The sequence below is a fragment of the Neolamprologus brichardi genome, chromosome 11, assembly GCF_056152115.1.
Source record: "Neolamprologus brichardi isolate AB-2024 chromosome 11, ASM5615211v1, whole genome shotgun sequence".
NCBI classification, from domain to species: Eukaryota; Metazoa; Chordata; class Actinopteri; order Cichliformes; family Cichlidae; genus Neolamprologus; species Neolamprologus brichardi.
The window spans coordinates 10,493,515-10,502,168 of record NC_142114.1 but is presented as its reverse complement, the minus strand read 5'-3'; positions in this window follow the sequence as shown (position 1 = coordinate 10,502,168).

The following is an 8,654-nucleotide window of genomic DNA, read 5'->3' as shown; positions in this document are numbered from 1 at the left end:
AGGAGGGTCACAAAACCTGGAATGCACAGAAGGAAGGAAGTTGCAGAAGCAAGGCTATCTGTACTCAGCGCTTTCCTTCACTTCCCTCCTCCTTTGTTTTGCGCTTGTTCTCTTTCTGATAAAGGAGAGAAGGGATGATGGAGCAAAGGAATAAGGAAAACCCTTGTGTTGAGGGGACTGTGCATGCACATGCACAACTGTGTGTGTGTGTGTGTATATATATATATATGTATTGGGAGGGTTAAGTGTTTCAGAGGTGGCCGTCTCCCCTCCCATGCTGTCTCTCATCACACCGTTGACCCCCCAGGAAGCTTTAGATGTCCGTCTGGCTTCATAATTCTCTTATCGAACTAATCTGGGAGATAAGGAGGGGGGAGTTGAAAGTGTAAACCCAGCACCACAGCCCTGGAATCCAGTTGCAGTGGGCTCATTCTTTACCTGTCTGCTTGGGAGACTTGTTAACTTTCTGTGTGCTGTGTGTTGCATTGCACTGAGACTTGTATACAACGGCTTTTCTTTGTGTGTATGTGCATATTTCTAAGTTTGTGTGTGTGTGTAGGTAAAGCCCAACTGATAGAGTTGCCCCCCACATGCATGTCTGCATGTGGAGCATGAGCATGATTGATCTGGGCAGAGGTAGTGGTCACATCCTGAACTGGAGTTGATTTCCTCTCCTCTCTAAATACAGACCTGGTGTTTATCATAGTTTCAGTGTCATGTTTGTGTGTTTTTATAGATCAGTGCTGTTATGCAGGGTGGTAGGTGGGTAGAAAAGGTGGGATACGGTCTGTGTGAAGGACGAGAAAAGGAAAAAAATAAGAGAGGTTGAAATCAGAGAGTGTTCTTTTTTTCACTCTCCTTCTTTCAGGCATAAATCTTCAGGCAGACGGAGCGGATGCAGCTACTCTGGGAAAGTGCTAATTAATTGACTGAGGTCAAAAAGTTCTGGGCCAATCTGGCAGATTTATATAAAATGTTTTCACAAGCAAAGATGCTGCTGGATGTCTGTTGTTTTCCCTCAAATATAAATACACCAAAAAAAGAAAAAGAAACTGTTTGTATATACACCACCTAGCACAGAATACATTTTAAACACTATCTTTAGGGTCTTTTTACCTTTGTTACTACCAGCCTGTCACAAAAACACATCATCAAACATTATCATCACCTAATGAAAAATGGTCTCAGTGCAAGTCTGGCTGTCAAGAAGCAATTTTTAAGGATGAGAAACGGGGGAAAATCTGAGGCTTGGCAAATTACACAAGAACGGAACTGAAAATGACAACAGGGCTTATTGGAGTGATGAATCCAAATGGGAACATTTTGGTTTAAATTGTCAGCAGTATTTATAGGGGAGGTCAGGAGAGAGGCTCAACAGTGTGTGTGTGCGGTCATTTGTAAGACATGGTGGAGGTTCTGTCATGGTTTGGGGCTACAATTCAGCCAATGGATAGAATACCTGGATTGAAAAACACAGAACGGAACAGCATAAGTCGTGGCTTGGCCTCGATATGGTCCGGACCTCTGCATTATTGAAGCAGTATGGGATCATGTTGACAGGGAATGGATCAAAAGGCAGCCAACATCCAAATAAGAGATTGGAATGTCCTTCAAGAAGTCTGGCGAACTATTCCTGAAGACTACACAGAAAATGATAAGAAACCTGTTTGAAAGAATTCAAAATGGCACAGTGGCCCGTGAAAATGGGATGGGCTAAAGCTTAGATTCAAAACCGGAGGCTTGAAGTGCGGTGTAACAAAAAATCTTTATTCACAATGTCCGTAGTCTTAAGCAAATTGAAAACTCAGACTATATTTAGTGAGGAACATAAACTAGACGTCTGAGACAATAACTAAAATATGACAGATCACAGGGACTGGGCGGGAAGAAATATGGCAGACCAGGGCACTAAAACAGAGGAGAGAATTGTCAGAGGGGTCCAAAAGAAAGTTGTGAGTTAATCCGAGAATTATAACACTGAGCCGCCTTATGTGCTTGCAGGTGGAGACTGTTTGGAGTGCGATGCAGGGAGGCAGGCAGGAGAGACTGGCAGTTTGGAAGGATAGAAGTTACCAGGAGCTGCAAACCAGAATCCAGGAGAGCTTGTAATGATGAGGCTTGGTAGGTGATCTCCAGATGCCAACTAAAATACAGAAGAATGAAGTAAGCAACACACTATGATACACCAAGGAAACAACGTGAGGCCAGGAACTAACTAAGGCTAGCAGACAATCTGGCCAAGACTAGTTGTGCATGCTGGTCATAAATACTGCTGGAGTGATTGCCATCAGGTGAGGAACAACAAGGACTCCACCTAAAGGAGGGGAGCCGATGCAGTGGAAAGTTACTCAGACCCGCCCAGACCATGATAAAGATGTGTTGAAGAATAAAGGTGTTCAGAACTAATTTTGACTTTTAGGTTAGTTAGAATTGCATAATCTTTGTTTTTTCTGTTATTCCATTCATGTCTCCATGCTACAATGAATAACTGCACCTATTTCCATTTTTCCTAGGAAAATATAAAGAAACAAGGGGTGGCTTGACACTTTTGCACATCCCATACATCCACACACATCACATTCACCTCCATAGCAAATCGAGAATCACCTTGCATGCTTGCATATCTTTTGGATTGTGTGACCCAGAGTACTCAGAGAGAACCACTGCAGGCACAGGAGAACATTGTCCATAATTTTATATAGAGCCAAATCACAACAACAGTCACCTCAAGGTGCTTTAGGACTCCTGATCAAGATTATTAAATGCTTCCTTTGTGACATATTTGGGAAACATTCATTAGATCAATTAAAATCAATCTCAATTTTACTGTGGGATGAACTCTTCAGACAATTCTTTCCCCCCCCAGTCATTATGACTGCAGGCTGTTCAGCATTTCCTCTATGGTGCATGCTTCACACTCTTCCTGCCCTGTGTGTAATTTACCAGAGTAGTTTCCTGTGCTTCATAGTTGTGAATCACTGGCTGGCTTCTTTGCCAACAACATGATGACGTGCTGCAGTAATAGATGGCTTCTTTTTGGGTAATTAATAATCAAAGCTGTAATTTAGGTGCCCTGGATTTGGAGGGCTCTTAATAAAGTTTCATACTCCCATACTCCCTCGAGCAGAATGACTCACGCGGTGAACAGGTTTTTGTTTTTTATCATTGCAGGCTTAATTTTCTCCTTTGATGAGTGTTTTATTTCCTCACTGTCGCACACATACTCTATATCTTCTATGGCAATATGCAAGACTTTGCAAGATCCATCAAAATAAGAGGAATGGCATCTTCCTTAAGCCTCTCCTTGCCATGACACTGTGACCTTAGCCCTTCGCTTCCACCTCTGCAGCATCTTCAGTTGAGCTTTAGATTATAGAGCAAGCTGTCTGGAACTTCTCAAGGATATCACAGGAATTGAGTAATCGCATGGCATGACTAGATCCTGCCCTTTAATTATCCCTCGCCAATGTTTGCTGGAGCACTTTTTTTTTCTCCTACGGTCTATTTTCTTTCTATACATTTTCCCTCTCTTTGCTGTGCTGTCACTGTCTTGCTCCTTTCATCTGGGTCCTCAGCTGATTGTGGGATGGAGTGAATTGGAGGGTACAGCGCATCCAATGACCAAATGACATACCATCACTGACACGCCACTCTCTTCTTCACGTAATGACTCTTAAAGCTTCCAGCCATGTCCCCACAGGCCAGACTGTACCCTATGCCCTCAAACTGTTTAATCTCTGTGATTCATATCTGACAAGTCAAAACATAAGCACTCACCTTTTAAACACTACAAGAAGAATTTACAGTCAAGTGAACTCCAAGCCTTGAATAGTAACGTAGTTAGCTGTTTCATTCAAACTAAAACTGAGAAAAGCTTATATTGGTTTGTGTTTTCAGAAGAAAAAAAGAAAACTTGGCACCAGTTTCATCTTAATTATTTCATCTTTCCCAAACCATCGGCCCAACCAACGATTTAAATATTCTAAAATTGCTGTTGATCTTGTATTAAAGTTTTTACGGTAAAGTTTCCTTTAAAGAAGATATTCATCTATTGTTAACAACTGGTTTTCAATATTTCCACAGTCAAATGAAGGAAAACTGTGGTTGGCATGTCCAAAATTATTGCGACCGTGTGCAGTGAACTTGCAGACTTCTTGTTGCCTTTGAAGTATTTGCTTTGATTCAAAATGACTGTGCTGCATCAAGATTAAGGTGATAAAATAGCAAGATTGAGTTTGCTATTAGCCTGAATTGGCATTTATGTGCAACAGTCACACAGTTATGTGTGATAATACAATGATTAACTATGATAAAAATGAAAATTCTGAAATGTATTGCCCTCTATTATACATTTATTGTTATATACAAACACATAAATTCTCATTAAACAGAAATTCACATTAAGTACTCCGATCCAGAGTCCACATAGAAAAGAAAAGTTACATAGTTACTTCCGGAATCTTATTGCAAAGTGGCATAGGTGGTCAGCAACCTTGCCTTTATATAGGTATATAACCAGAGTGCAATGTCATGGCAACCAGTTGAGTCTCCTATTGCAAAGACACAAGTTGCACTCATTGGCCTAAACAGACTAAGGTTACAACTTGTTGGCATTATGTTTGGATTCATAAATTAGACACCAGTTATTTACAGACCTGATATGTATGAGAGTAATTGCCGTCAGTCTTAGTTGGGACACAGGTTGCCTCCCACCAGGTTACCTGTGCATTTAAGTGGTCACCCAGAAGTCCAGGGCGTTGCACACTCAATCTCTTGGCAATCAGCTGGTTGTTACTTGCAACTGGTCTCAACAGCAAAAAACCCCCAAACAAACAAATAAATGAAATGCAACCACCAATTTTCTTCTAGTTACAAGGAGGCTGCTGCCCTATGTTTACTCTAGTGTGACGGAGCCTTAAATGCTGCATCTTTATTTGATCATATGAGTCAAAAATAAGTATATTTAAAATAATTAATAATTATTTTTTGATAATAATAAAATAATAAAGGCCACACTAATTACACTAATATTTAAAATACTAAAATAGCTGGTAGATGTTTTTTTAAAAAACATGTACACAATCACCAAGGGAATATAAGAGTATGCAACTACAGAACATTACACTGTCATAAATATCCTGTAATGCAGTGCAGCGTGACCATGGCACCTGAAATCTAATGTCACCACATCTTTATACAATATACAATAATACAATAATTTCTTTCACTGGTGTGGATCTTCACTTATTTTGAATGATGAGAAAATGAGTTGAAAATAGCTCATTTTGGTTGTGTTTGCATTTATTTAGCCATCTTTGGAAGGCTGCGTTGACACAATGCCAAGAAATGTAAACTCCCAACCATGGCAGGGCATTATTTTTACTACAGTGCACTGCAGCAATCTAATGAACTCATGTCTAATATCCAAAATGTTTATTATGGATGCTTTTCTCCAATACTCACTTAATCAGGAATAATGTGATTCACGTCAGCCATATGTTTCTCATGAAGTTGAATCTTGAGGAATGTGGACTTTGGTGAGAAGCTGCTATGATTTGTGAGGTGTGTGTGTGCGTGTGTGTGTGGTGGAAGGACAACAGGGGGATGGGAGCCTGCAGGGGGATTTTCCCTACTGCACAGTCATGATGCTCTCAACCTGTTTACCTACAGAGTGTCCCTCCTCCTCTTTCTTTCACAGCTTTACACCCACTTACTTGTCCGTGTGTTTTTTAAATGTGTGTATATGTCTATTTCCATGTTTGTGCAAAAGCTAACATGCATGCAGTATTTGCTCTTGGCAGCGACAATGTATATGGCCAAATATCTACACGTTTCCCAGGCTTTTAGGCCAAGCCTAGTCCCCACAGTGCGACCCCTGACACATGGGTCCCAGCCCATTTTGAGCTCATATAAGATGAGGCAATGCAGAACCTGGGGAGGTTAGCAGTGAGCAGACACTAGTCGAAGTGAGGACAGGCTCTCTCCCTCTCTCCTGCTATGTGTGTTTCTGCCTCTCTAATATTGCTCTGTTACTTGCTCTGTCCTTTGCACACACAGACGGGAGGAAAATGCATTGCCTCGCTGACAGAGTTAGTTGGATTGGGACCCTGTCTTCCTCCTCCATCTCTCCCAGATGGTCAACACTTTGGACCGCACAGAGAGAGAGAGGTTGTGAGTGGTGGTGATGATGAGACCTTGCTCGCTCGCCACACGCCTCAGCTGACTCCAAATCGAAGGCTGGACTGCAGCAGCCCTCAGACCTGGAGGGATGTCTTGCTGATGCTAATGGCTTCCCCAGTTTCACAGCTGAGCTGCAGGGACAGTCTGAGACTGCGCTTAACTAGGACAGATTGTGCAGTTAAAAAAGTAGCTGAAGCAGAGCAATTCAAATTTTGCTTTGTGGTAACAGCTTTCAACATCTTTACATGACTAAATTTTAATATTAAATTGATTACATTGATTGATTGATTAAAGTGAATTGGTGAAATCCTCATTATATAATAATCTTTCATTTCACAGAATCTACCATGCAGAACAATGCTTTACAAATGTGCTTTTTGTCATTACTTCAGTGAATTCTCACATTGGCATAACTGAGCTGTTTTTGCACAGAAGCAAGTGTCACTGCATAGATGACTTTACATTATAGATACTGTGTTTAATTTGTGTTGTGGCTGACCATAGGACCCTCTGGCCTATTTAATATGACAGCTCCTTTTTCTGCTTATATAGTTTGAAAAAGAGGAGAAAACGTCACAAATTACTGCTGCCCTCCCACTGTCAAACATCTGCAAAATGTACTGGAGTGCCACTGGATGGCTTCAGAAGTGCTAGCTTTTTGCAGAGGTTATTAAACAAAGCGCTCTGAGACTGGATGATGAGGTAAAACTGCCTGCCTTCACTGCTACAAGTTAAATTGTAGCTCCAATCTAAAGTCACTGCAGAAGTGCCAAAAGCTGCAGTCCCTGGAGTGGCTACTTGAAACTGATTCCAAAGGTGAGTCGGTCACCATGGATTCCCCCTTCTAGCTCAAAAACAAGTAATTAAAAAACAAAACAAAACAACAACACTTGTTTGACTGGTGCATCACTTTTGACGCATTAAGATGTTGATGCATCAACATATAGACTCCAGAGACAAATGTGTGATGCCATGTTTGATACTTCCATCCTTTATATACAGCCTAAAGTGTTAGCATTGGGCTCTTTGATAAAAAAATGCAAGATGACTGCAGTCCTAAACTTGTGAATAGCATAGAATAACATTGCAGCATGAGATACATTATTTAAACCCTTTCAGAGAAGGCTGTGAGCCTAAAACATTTGCTAGAAACACGGTCTTGTTCTATTGGGTGAAATTGATTGCAGTGCTCAGAAAGTGCATGTTGAATGGTTTGATGTTGTTGCCTCCACACAATGGAAAGGGACCGTCTGTTCCAACCATTTACTGCAACTTTGGGATACCAACAATCCCATTAGCTAGGTGTGTGGGGATGATAAGCACTCCTTCTTTTTCTTTGTCTGAAAATATGTGCCGTTACTCGTGTTTTTAAAGAGCCGTACATTTAACCACTCTCCTACTTCAGCATTCGTATTTATTAAAACACCAAAAAATACCCTTAGGTCCTTAAACCTGTAAATCTAAATAATAACATCTTTATTTTTTTTCTTCAGTTAACTACTTTGAAAAGGTGTATGTTTAAGTTACAGAGATTAAACTGTTTGTAGTCTTTTACAACAACTTTGACCACCAGGTTTTGTCACGCTAGCCAGAGTCGACTGTGTTCCATGAAGGTATAGAGCAGGAGGAGTGAATTGATGAATGTGTGTGCATGTATTTCTTGCTTTGCAGAGGATCCCAGAGACCCCACCCTTTGACTAAAATGCCACAATTAGTGCAAGAGCAGTCTGGATCACATCACATGCAGGGTATGTAATTGCTGAAGAGTAACGCAGCCTCGGTTTTTAAACAGCTCAGTCACGAGGGGCCGTGCAGAAAGGCTTTAGTTATTTCTCAGCGGTCTAGTTGAAAACCATGACCATGTGCATTATTCTATGTCTTTTTTCATTACAGCAGTAGATAAATACTACCACTTTAATCGTACAACAGAGATGAAAAAGGAGAATTCCTTTTCTATTTTGTAATATCTTCTCCCTTAGAGGACGATCACTGCAGGGCTCCAGTTCAGGCTGGATTCTTTCCAACAGCTCAAAGGATCTCACTGCCATACCTTCAGGTCCAGCGTACATCTGTCTTTATCACATCCAGTCCTAATCACAATCCCTGACTACATGATATGCTCCTTATAGACCCAGAAGGATCTGGGATTTTCTTTTAATTGCACATCTGTCTTTATAAGCTCACTGTCTAATTTAAGAAACTCATGGCTGTTTTTAGGGGCTATAAACCATATCTTGTAATTTAGGCAGATAGGGGGACCATTGGTGAGGTGTGCAGTGGCGTGCGTGTCTTGATATGACACTGGCTGGCTCATTTTTACCCCAGGGGATCCCAAGGCAGACTGACGCACACACGCACAAAAGTATGTGTCATCAGGGGCTGAAAGAAGCCAATCCTATGATCAAAGACGGGCTTCCATGGGGAATGAGGTTTTCAGACATTATGATGTAGCTGGTGGTGCGCCGGCGTACGTC